Source organism: Microtus oregoni, unplaced genomic scaffold (genome assembly GCF_018167655.1).
Source record: "Microtus oregoni isolate MIOR12 unplaced genomic scaffold, Mior012 000056F_ref0000123, whole genome shotgun sequence".
NCBI lineage: Eukaryota > Metazoa > Chordata > Mammalia > Rodentia > Cricetidae > Microtus > Microtus oregoni.
The window spans coordinates 694348-706565 of record NW_024543832.1 but is presented as its reverse complement, the minus strand read 5'-3'; positions in this window follow the sequence as shown (position 1 = coordinate 706565).

Genomic DNA, 12218 nt, shown 5'->3' with positions numbered 1-12218 from the left:
TGGCTGGTCTGCAGGCACCAGGATGAATCTTGAAGAGACTCAAGGATCAATGGGAATGGGGGGAAGTCCTTTGATTCACAATAGAGCTTCATTTAATTCTCCAGTTAGAGCAGAATTTAGGATTTTGGCAAGAACCAACAGATCATGGTTTATAGGTAAGACCTATAAACCATTAACCTTGATTTGATCCACTCTCTACATCATCCTCACATAAAACATGAACATCAATTTCATCATTGACCCTGGCTATGCTCTGGTAATCAGACTATAGAAACAATACAACTAAAGATAGCAGCTGAGATTCGGGAGCCTACAGGAGGTTCCTGGCTAACACACTGCTTAAGGTGTTCCTGAGCCTCAAGTCCCTTTCTGAAAATGCTGTCAAATCAAAATGTAGTTTCTATGTCTTAGGGTCTATTCTGGTCTTGTGAGATTCCTGGTGTATAGTCAATTTGGTTTTGGCCAAAATAAAATACCCTACCCCTACCAAGGTATTTAAACACATTTTAAAAGCTTGCCGGATTTTAGTTTCATCATCTAGATGCATTTCTAGATCCATGGCTTCCTCCACAGGGTACTTACTTACACTGATTCACTTGCAAACAAGCTTTGTGGTCTCTGCAGTGATATCTGAGTCAAAGATCCTTGATCTGAATTTCAGATGTCCCAGCTTATGACACCTGTAGGATTCTGGGAAAAGATTGTGTGTTATGGGCTATCTTCCATCACATTCTTAGAACCTTCTGATTGATCTCACTGGAGAAGAACGAGTGGGTACTCAAAGCAAAGAAATAACATTTGTCAAGTCAAATGTGATGAAAATAAGGATCTGCTGTTGGTCTGCTCACATTGCCATCGGATTCTACAGCATAGAACTCTTCCTCTTTCTCTGGGTCTTACATATTTTCCACCCTCTCTACTGAGGTATTCTTTTGGCATGGAGGAATTGATATAGATGCCCACTAGACCAGAACACATACACTGGAAATTGAAAAGTTATGTTTCACAGAATTAAGTGTTGCTCCACTGCAAAAGAAACTATCCAACAAAGGCTGAGATGAGAACTAACTATGTGTTCAAATGTAAATATTTAAAATATATTTACCAATATGTCCAGTTAGCAAAACAATGTACTAGGTTCTTCTCTAAGAACTATGACCACATTTTTTAATTGGGTTAATTAGAATTTTAATGTCTGATTCCTTGAGTTCTTTAAATATTTTGGAGACAGACCTTTTTTTAATATGGGGTTGGTGAAGATCTTTTCCCTTTCAGTAGGATGCTTTTTTGTCTTAATGACAGTGTCCTTTGCTTTACAGAAGCTTCTCAGTTTCAGGACATCCCATTTATTCATTGTTGCTCTCATTGTCTATGCTACTGGGGTTATACGTAGGAGGTCATCTCCTGTGCCCATGTGTTGCAGGTTATTTCCCACCTTCTCTTCTATCAGGTTCATTGTGGTCAAATTTATGTTGAGGTCTTTGATCCATTTGGACTTGAGTTTTGTGCATGATGATAGATATGGATATTTTCATTCTTCTACAGGTTGACATCCAGTTATGCTAGTACCATTTGTTGAAGATGTTTTCTTTCTTCCAATGTATAATTTTAGCTCCTTTGTCAAAAATAGGGTGTTCATAGGTTTGTGACTTAATATCCGGGTCTTTAATTCGATTCCATTGGTTGACGTCTCTGTTTTATGCCAATGCCAAGCTATTTTTTTTACACTAGCTCTGTAATAGTTTGAAATCAGATATGGTTTTGCCTTTGGAAGTTCCTTTATTGTATTGGATTGTTTTGGCTATCCTGGGTCTTTTGTTTTTTTCATAAAGTTGATTATTGTTCTCTAAAGTCTGTGAAGAATTTTATTGGGATTCTGATGGGAATTGCATTGAATTTATAGATTGCCTTTGGTAGAATTGCCATTTTTTACTATGTTGATCCTCCCAATCTAAGAGCAAGGGAGATTCTTACATTTTCTAGTGTCTTCTTCAAATTCTTTCTTCAAAAACTCAAAGTTCTTGTCAAATATATCTTTCACTTCCTTGATTAGTGTTACTACTCCAAGATACTTTATGCTATTTGTGGCTATTGTGAAAGTGAAGTTTCTCTAATTTCCCTCTCTGTTTCACTTTCTTTTGTGTATAGGAGGGCTACTGATTTCGTTGAGTTTATCTTGTATCCTGCCACATCATGAAGGTATTTATCAGCTGTAGGAGTTTTTTGATAGAGTTTTTAGGGTCACTGATGTACACTATCGTATCATCTGCAAATAACTAAAGTTTAACTTCTTCTTTTCCTATTTGAATCCCCTTGATCTCCTTATGTTGTCTTATTGCTATTGCTAGAACTTCAACCACTATGTTGAAGAGAGATGTGAGAGTGGACAGCCTTGTCTTGTTCCTGATTATAGTGGAATGGCTATAAGTTTCTCTTCATTTAACTTGATATTAGCTGTTGGCTTGCTGTATATTGTTTTTATTATATTTAGATGTGATCCTTGTATCCCTAATCTCTCCAAGACCTTTATAATAAAGGGGTGTTGAATTTTGTCAAATGCTTTTTCAGCATCTAATGAAACGATCATATGGTTTTTTTCTTTCAGTTTATTTATATAATGGATTACATTGATAGATTTGCATATGTTGAACCAGCCCTGCATATTTGGGATGAAGCCTACTTGATCATAATGTATATCTTTTTGATGTGTTCTTGGATTTGATTTGCCAGTATTTTAATGAAGTTTTTTTTATTTTATTTTATTTTATTTTATTTTTGGTTTTTTGAGACAGGGTTTCTCTGTGGCTATGGAGCCTGTCCCGAACCTATCTCTTGTAGATCAGGCTGGCCTCGAACTCACAGAGATCGGCCTGCCTCTGACTAAAATATTTCTGCCTCCTCCCCGCCTCCCATTTCTGTCCCCCTCTCCCCACTTCTTCCCCTCTCCCCACTCTTCTATCCCTCCCAACCTTCCTTTCCCCCTCCCTCTCCAGTCCAAAGAGCAGTCAGGGTTCGCTGCCCTGTGGGAAGTCCAGGATCCACCCCTCTCCAGCCAGGTCTAGGACAGTAAGCATCCAAACAGGCTAGGTTCCCACAAAGCCATTTCATGCAGTAGGGTGAAAACCCAGTGCCATTGTCCTTGGCTTCTCATCAGCCCTCATTGTTCGCCATGTTCAGAGAGTCCAGATTTATCCCATGTTTTTTCAACCCCAGTCCAGCTGGCCTTGGTGAGCTCCCAATAGATCAGCCCCACTGTCTCAGTGGGTGGGTGCACCCATCGCGGTCCTGACTTCCTTGCTCATGTTCTGCCTCCTTCTGCTCCTCATTTGGGCCTTGGGAGCTCAGTCCGGTGCTCCAATGGGGGTCTCTGCCTCTAACTCCATCCATCGCCAGATAAAGGTTCTATGGTGATATGCAAGATATTCATCAGTATGGCTATAGGATATGGATATTCAGGTTCCCTCTCCTCAGCTGCCCAAGGAACTAAATGGGGACATCTCCCTGTACACCTGCGAGCCCCTCTAGAGTCAAGTCTCTTGCCAACCCTAAGATGGCTCCCTTAATTAGGATATATGCTTCCCTTCACCCATATCCACCCTTCCTTTATTCCAATCAGCCCATTCCCCCAAGCTCCCCCATCCTCCCCTTCTCACGTTTCTTTTCCTATTTCCACTTACCCCCATCACAACCCACCTCCAAGTTCCCAATTTTTGCCCGGCAATCTTGTCTACTTCCCATATCCAGACGGATGACTATATGTTTATCTTTGTGTTCACCTTCTTATTTAGCTTCTCTAGGACCACAAATTATAGGCTCAACGTCCTTTATTTATGGCTAGAAACTAATTATGAGTAAGTACATCCCATGTTCATCTTTTTGGATCTGGGTTACCTCACTCAGGATAGTGTTTCCTATTTCCATCCATTTGAATGCAAAATTCAAGATGTCATTGTTTTTTACATCTGAGTAGTACTCTAATATGTATAAATTCCACACTTTCTTCATCCTTTCTTTCATTGAAGGGCATCTAGTTTGTTTCCAGGTTCTGGCTATTACAAATAATACTGCTATGAACATAGTTGAACAAATGCTTCTTTAATATGATAGGGCATCTCTTGGGTATATTCCCAAGAGTGTTATTGCTGGGTCCTGGGGAAGGTGGATCCCAAGTTTCCTGAGAAACTGCCACATTGATTTCCAAAATGGTTGTACAAGTTTGCATTCCCACCAGCAATGGATGAGTGTACCCCTTACTCCACAATTTGACAAGAACTTTAAGTCTTTGAAGAAAGAAATTGAAGAGGATACAAGAAAATGGAAGGATCTCCCTTGCTCTTGGATTGGGAGGATCAACATAGTAAAAATGGCAATTCTACCAAAGGCAATTTGTATATTCAATGCAATCCCCATTAAGGTCCCATAAAAATTCTTCACAGACCTTGAGAGGAAAATAATCAACTTTATATGGAAAAACAAAAAACCTAGGATAGACAAAACAATCATATACATTAAAGGAACTTTTGGAGTCATTACCAGCCCTTACTTCAAACTCTATTACAAAGGTACAGTATTGAAAACAGCTTGGTACTGGCAGAAAAACAGAGAAGTCAACCAATGGAATTGAATCGAAGACCCAGATTTTAACCCTCAATCCTATAAACACCTGATTTTCAATAAAGGAGCTAAAAGTATACAATGGAAGAAAGAAAGCATCTTTAACAACTGGTTCTGGCATAACTGATTGTCAACATGCAGAAGAATGAAAATAGATCCATATCTCTTACCATGCACAAAACTCAAGTCCAAATGGATCAAAGACCTCAATATCAATCTGGAAACACTGAACCTGATATAAGAGAAAATGGGAAGTACTCTACAACATATGGGAACAGGAGATTACTTCCTACGTATAACCCCAGCAGCACAGACATTAAGGGCAACATTGAATAAATGGGACCTACTAAAAGTGAGAAGCTTCTGTAAAGCAAAGGACACTGTCATTAAGACAAAAAGGCAACCTATTGATTGGAAGAAGATCTTCACCAACCCCGCAATAGACAAAGGTCTTATCTCCAAAATATATAAAGAACTCAAGGAAGTAGACTTTAAAATGCTAATTAACCCAATTAAAAAATGGGGCACTGAACTGAACAGAGAATTCTCAACAGAAGAAGTTCAAATGGCCAAAAGACATTTAAGGTCATGCTCAACCTCCTTAGCAATCAGGGAAATGCAAATCAAAACACCTTGAGATACCATCTTACACCTGTCAGAATGGTTATTGAGGATTTTTGCATTGATGTTCATGGTCGAGATTTTTCTGTAATTCTCTTTCTTGGTTGAGTCTTTGTGTCGTTTTGTTATCAGGGTAACTGTAGCTTCATAAAAAGAGTTTGACAATGACTCTTCTGTTTCTATTATGTGAAATACATTAAGGAATATAGGTATCAGCTCTTCTTGGATGTTCTGCCAAAGTTCTGTATTAAAACCATCTGGTCCTGAGCTTTTTTGGTTGGGAGGTTTTTGATGACAGCTTCTATTTCCTCATGACTTATAGGTCTATTTAGACTGTTCATCTGGTCTTGATTCAATTTTGATATATGGTATTTATCTAAAAACAAGTCCATTTCTTTTACATTTTTCAACTTTGTGGCATATAAACTTTTGTAGTAAGATCTAATGATATTCTGATTTTTTTTAGTGTCTGTTGTTATGTCCCCTTTTTCATTTATGATCTTGTTAATTTGCATATTCTCTCTCTGCCTTTTTATTAGTTTGATTAAAGGTTGGTCCACCCACTGAGACAGTGTGTCTGATCTAATGGGAGCTCACCAAATCCAGCTGGACCAGGACTGTATGAGCGTATGATCAAAATGGACTCTCTGAATGTGGCTGCCAATGAGGGCAGACTGATAAACCATAGATAATGGCACTGGGACCTGTTTCTACTGTCTTTTTGGGACCCTAGTCTATTTGGATGCATACCTTCCTAGGCCTGGATGTAGTAGATAGGGCCTTGGACATCCCACAGGGCAGGGTACTCTGTCATTTCTTAAGAAGTGAGGGGGAGGGAAAAGGGGGAGTAGGGGAGTGATGGGGGAATTAGCGGAGGAGAAGAAATATAATTTTTTTGAATAAAAAAAAGAGCATGATGGTTTAAAGTATCAGCCATGGATTCATTCCAATAAATTAGGCCATCTTCAGCTTTATTTTTCAAACTGTGTGTAATGATGCCTTCAGCCATATCATCTTTTATATATTTCTGGTAGGAACCTAGAGGCAATGTCAGTTCTTGTTTTGTTCAAGGATCCTTGGGCTTTTCGTTATGAGCAACCTACCATCCCTGACACAGAGCAAGAAATATTACCCAGGTCATGATTTTTTTTATTTCTTTTTTTATGTTTTTTTAACTTTTTTTATTGAGAAAAGGAAAAAAAAACTTTCCGCCACCCCCTGGCCTCCCATTTCCCTCCCCCTCCTCCCACCCTTCTCCTCCTCCTCCCATCCTTCTCCCCTTCCCCCACTCCTCTCCCCCTCCCTCTCCAGTCCAAAGAGCAGTCAGGGTTCCCTGCCCTGTGGTAAGTCTAAGGTCCTCCCCTCTCCGTCCATTTCTAGGAAGGTGAACATCCAAACTGGCTAGGCTCCCACAAAGTCAGAACATATAGTAAGATCAAAATCCCGAACCATTGTCCTTGGCTTATCATCAGCCCTCATTGCTCGCCATGCTCAGAGAGTCCAGTTTTATCCCATGATTTTTCAGTCACAGTCCTGCTGGCCTTGGTGAGTTCCCAGTAGATCAGCCCCACTGTCTGAGTAGGTGGGTGCACCCCTCGTGTACCCGACTTCTTTGCTCATCTTCTCCCTCCTTCTGCTCCTCATTGGGACCTTGGGAACTCAGTCCAGTGCTCCAGTGTGGGTCTCTGCCTCTATCTCCATCCATCACCAGATGAAGGTTCTATGATGATATGCAAGATATTCATCAGTATTGCTATAGGATAGGGTTATTTCAGGTTCCATATCCTCAGCTGCTCAAGGAACTAACTGGGGACATCACCTAGGGCTCCTGGGAGCCACTCTAGGTTCCAGTCTCTTGCCAACCCTAAAGTGACTCCCTTTACTAAGAATTGTGCTTCCCTGCTCTCCTATCCAACCTTCCTTTATCCCAATCATCCTGTTTCCGTAAGTTCCCCCCATCCTCCCCTTCTCACTTTTCTCTCCCCATCTCCCCTAAGCCCCATCCCACCCCACCCCCAAGATCCCAATTTTATCCCCGGCAATTTTGTCTACTTCCCATTGCCAAGAGGATAACTATATGTTTTTCCTTGGGTTCACTTTCGTATTTAGCTTCTTTAGGTTCAGCATTTGTAGTCTCCGTGAGCTTTATTTATGGCTAGAAACCAATTATGAGTGAGTACATCCCATGTTCATCTTTTTGTGTCTGGTTTACCTCACTCAGGATAGTGTTTTCTATTTCCATCCATTTGCACGCAAAATTTGAGAAATCATTGTTTTTTACCGCAGCATAGTACTCTAATGTGTATATATTCCACACTTTCTTCATCCATTCTTCCATTGAAGGGCATCTAGGTTGTTTCCAGGTTTTGGCTATTACAAATAATACTGCTATGAACATAGTTGAACAAATGCTTCTGTCATATGATAGGGCATCTCTTGGGTATATTCCCAAGAGTGGTATTGCTGGGTCCAGGGGTAGGTTGATCCCAAATTTCCTGAGAAACCGAAATACTGATTTCCAAAGTGGTTGCACATGATTGCATTCCCATCAGCAATGGATGAGGGTACCCCTTCCTCCACAACCTCTCCAGCAAAGGCTCTCCTTGGTGTTTTTGATTTTAGCCATTCTGACAGGTATAAGATGATATCTCAAAGTTGTTTTGATTTGCAATTCCCTGATTGCTAAGGAGGTTGAGCATGACCTTAAGTGTCTTTTGGCCATTTGAACTTCTTCTGTTGAGAATTCTCTGTTCAGTTCAGAGCCCCATTTTTTTAATTGGGTTAATTAGCATTTTAAATCTAGTTTCTTGAGTTCTCTATATATTTTGGAGATCAGACCTTTGTCTGTTGGGGGGTTGGTGAAGATCTTCTCCCAGTATGTAGGTTGCCTTTTGTCTTAGTGACAGTGTCCTTTGCTTTACAGAAGCTTCTCAGTTTTAATAGGTCTCATTTATTCAATATTGCCCTTAATGTCTGTGCTGCTGGGGTTATACATAGAAAGCAATCACCTGTGCCCATCTGTTGTAGGGTACTTCCCACTTTCTCTTCTGTCAGGTTCTGTGTCTTCGTACTGATATTGAGGTCTTTAATCCATTTGGACATGAGTTTTGTGCATGGTGATAGATATGGGTCTATTTTCATTCTTCTACAGGTTGACATCCAGTTGTGCCAACACCATTTGTTGAAGATGCTTTCTTTCTTCCATTGTATACTTTTAGCTCCTTTATCGAAAATGGGGTGTTCATAGGTTTGTGGGTTAAAATCCGGGTCTTCTATACGATTCCATTGGTCGACTTCTCTGTTTTGATGCCAGTACCACACTGTTTTTATTACTGTAGCTCTGTAATAAAGTTTGAAGTCAGGGATGGTAATGCCTCCAGAAGATCCTTTATTGTATAGGATTGTTTTGGCTATCCTAGTTTTTTTTTTTATTTTTCCATATAAAGTTGATTATTATCCTCTCAAGATCTGTGTAGAATTTTAATGGGACCTTGATGGGGAGTGATTGAATCTATAAATTGCTTTTGGTAGAATTGCCATTTTTACTATGTTGATCCTCCCAATCCAAGAGCAAGGGAGGTCTTCCATTTTCTGGTATCCTCTTCAATTTCTTTCTTCACTGCCTTAAAGTTCTGGTCAAATAGATCTTTCACTTCCTTGGTTAGGGTTACGCCTAGATATTTTATGCTGTTTGTGGCTATCCTGAAAGTTGAAGCTTCTCTGATTTCCCTCTCTGCTTCCATATCCTTTGTGTATAAAAGGGAAACTGATTTTTTTGGAGTTGATCTTGTATCCTGCCACATTACTAAAGCTGTTTATCAGCTGTAAAAGTTCTTTGATGGAGTTTTGCGGGTTGCTTATGAACACTATCATATCATCTGCAAATAACAAAAGTTTCACTTCTTCCATTCAAATTCGAATCCCCTTGATCCCATTTGTTGTCTTATTGCTGTTGCTAGAACTGCAAGAACTATATTGAAGAGGTATGGCGAGAGTGGACATCCTTGTCGTGTTCCTGAGTTCAGTGGGATGGCTTTAGTTTCTCTCTGTTTAATTTCATGTTAGCTGTTGGCTTCCTCGATATAGCTTTTATTATATTTAGGTATGACCCTTGTATCCCTAATCTCTCCAATACTTTTATCATAAAGGGATGTTGAATTTTGTCAAATGCTTTTTCATCTTTAATGAAATGATCATATGTTGTTTTTCTTTCAGTTTATTTATATGCTGGATTACATTGATAGATTTTCGTATGTTGAACCAGCCCTGCATCTCAGGAATGAAGCCTACTTGATCATAATGGATAGTTTTTCTAATGTGTTCTTGGATTCGGTTTGCCAGTATTTTGTTGAGGATTTTTACGTCGATGTTCATGAGTGAGATTGGCCTGTAATTCTCTTTCCTGGTTGAGTTTTGTGTGGTTTTGGTATCAGAGTAACTGTAGCTTCATAAAAGGAATTTTTTAATGATCCTTCTGTTTCTATATTGTGGAATACATTAATGAGTATAGGTATTATGTCTTCTTGGAAGTTCTGGTAAAATTCCGCATTGAAAACATCGGGTCCTGGGCTTTTTTTGGTAGGGAGGTTTTAGATAACAGCTTCTAATTCTTCGCAACTAACAGGTCTGTTTAGATTGTTCACCTGGTCCTGGTTTAACTTTGGTATATGGTATTTATCTAAAAAATGTCCATTTCTTTTACATTTTCCAGTTTTGTGGTATACAGGCTTTTGTAGTAAGATCTAATGATTCTCTGAATTTCCTCTGTGTCTGGGGTTATGTCCCCCTTTTCATTTTTGATCTTATTAATTTGCATATTCTCTCTCTGCCGTTTGATTAGTTTGGATAGGGGTTCATCAATCTTGTTGATTTTCTCCAGGAACCAGCTTTTTGTTTCATTGATTTTTTGGATTGTATTCTGTGTTTCTATTTTGTTGATTTCAGCCCTCAATTTGATTATTTCCAGTCTTCTACACCTCCTAGGTGAGTCTGCTTCTTTTTTTTCAAGAGCTTTCAGGTGCACTGTTAAGTCTCCAATATGGGCTTTCTCTGTTTTTTTTTTTTTAAGTGGGCACTTAGTGCTATGAACTTTCCTCTTAGGACTGCTTTGATAGTGTCCCATAAGTTTAAGTATGTTGTTTCTTTATTTTTATTGAATTCAAGGAAGACTTTAATTTCTTTCTTAATTTTTTCCTTAATCCAGGTATGGTTCAGTAGTTGACAGTTCAGTTTCCATGACTTTGTAGGCTTTCTGGGGGTAGCATTGTTGTTGAATTCTAACTTTAGTCCATGGTGATCCGATAAGACACAGGTGGTTACTAGTATTTTTTTTAACTGTGTAAGTTTGCCTTGTTACAGAGTATGTGTTCAATTTTTGAGAAGGTTCCATGAGCTGCAGAGAAGAACGTATATTCCTTCCTATTTGTTTGGAATATTCTATAAATGTCTGTTCAGTCCAATTGCTTCATTACCTCCATTAATTCTCTAATTTCTCTGTTAGGTTTCTGTATGATTGACCTGTCCATTGGTGAGAGAGGAGTGTTGAAGTCTCCTACTATTAGTGTGTGCGGTTTGATGGCTGCCTTGAGTTTTAGTAATGTTTCTTTTACGTACTTTGGTGCTTTTATATTAGGGGCATAGATATTCAGGATTGAGACTTCTTCCTGATGAATTGTTCCCGTTATGAGTATAAAATGTCCCTCTCCATCTCTTCTGATTGATTTAAGTTTGAAGTCAACTTTGCTAGAGATTAGTATGGCCACACCTGCTTGTTTCTTAGGTCCATTTGCTTGATAAGCCTTTTCCCAGCCATTTACTCTGAGTAGGTGCCTGTCTTTGTGGTTGAGGTGTGTTTCTTGTAAACAGCAGAATGTTGGATCCTGTTTTCGTATCCAACCTCTTAGCCTGAGCCTTTTTATAGGTGAGTTGAGCCCATTAACATTAAGTGATATTAATGACCAGTGGTTGTTAACTCCGGTCACTTTTTTAGTAGTAGAGTTTGTGTGTTTCCCTTCTTTGAGTTGTGCTGGTGAAGGGTCTCTAGATGTCTGAGTTATTGTGGTCATTGTTGGACTCCTTGGTTAGTGATTTTCCTTCTATTACTTTCTGTAAGGCTGGATTTGTGGCTATGTATTGTTTAAATTTGTTTTTATCCTGGAAAATTTTGTTTTGTCCATTTATAGTGAACGAAAGCTTGGCTGGATATAGTAGTCTGGGCTTGCATCCATGGTCTCTTGGTTTCTGCAGTACATCTATCCAGGACCTTCTGGCTTTCATGGTTTCCATGGAGAAGTCAGGTGTAAGTCTGATAGGTTTACCTTTATAAGTAACTTGGCCTTTTTCCTTTGCAGCTCTTAATATTCTTTCTTTATTCTGGATGCTTTGTGTTTTGATTATTATATAGCAAGGGGATGTTTTTTTTTTTTTTGATCCAGCCTATTCGGCGTTCTGTTTCCTTCATGAATCTTCATAGGTATATCTTTCTTTAGGTTGGGAAAGTTTTCTTCTATAATTTTATTAAATATATTTTCTGGTGTAGTAATAGGGGCGGCGGGGCTGCGTTCCCAGCACCCCAGCCGCCCGCACGGCTAGCTTATGCCCGAAATAACAACACACAAACTTTATTCATTTAAACACTGCTTAGCCCTTTAGCCCTAGCCCTTACTGGCTAATTCTGTTATCCCAATCAACCCATCTCTAATAATCTGTGAGAACCAGTCTTACCAGGAAAGGTTCAGCATGTCTAACCTGGCGGCTTGCTTCATGGTGTGTGTCTGCCCGGGAGCGGGGCATGGTGTCTCTCTCCGAGGCGTCTGCTCCCGAGAGGAGTGATGTGGAGTCTGACCTCACTTCCTCTTCCTCCCAGCGTTCTGTTCTGTTTACTCATCCCACCTATCCTCTAACCAATAAAATGGGCCAAGGCAGTTCCTTTATTAGCCAATGACCTTCCTCCAACATTCTGGACTGTTGAACTGCACTTCTTT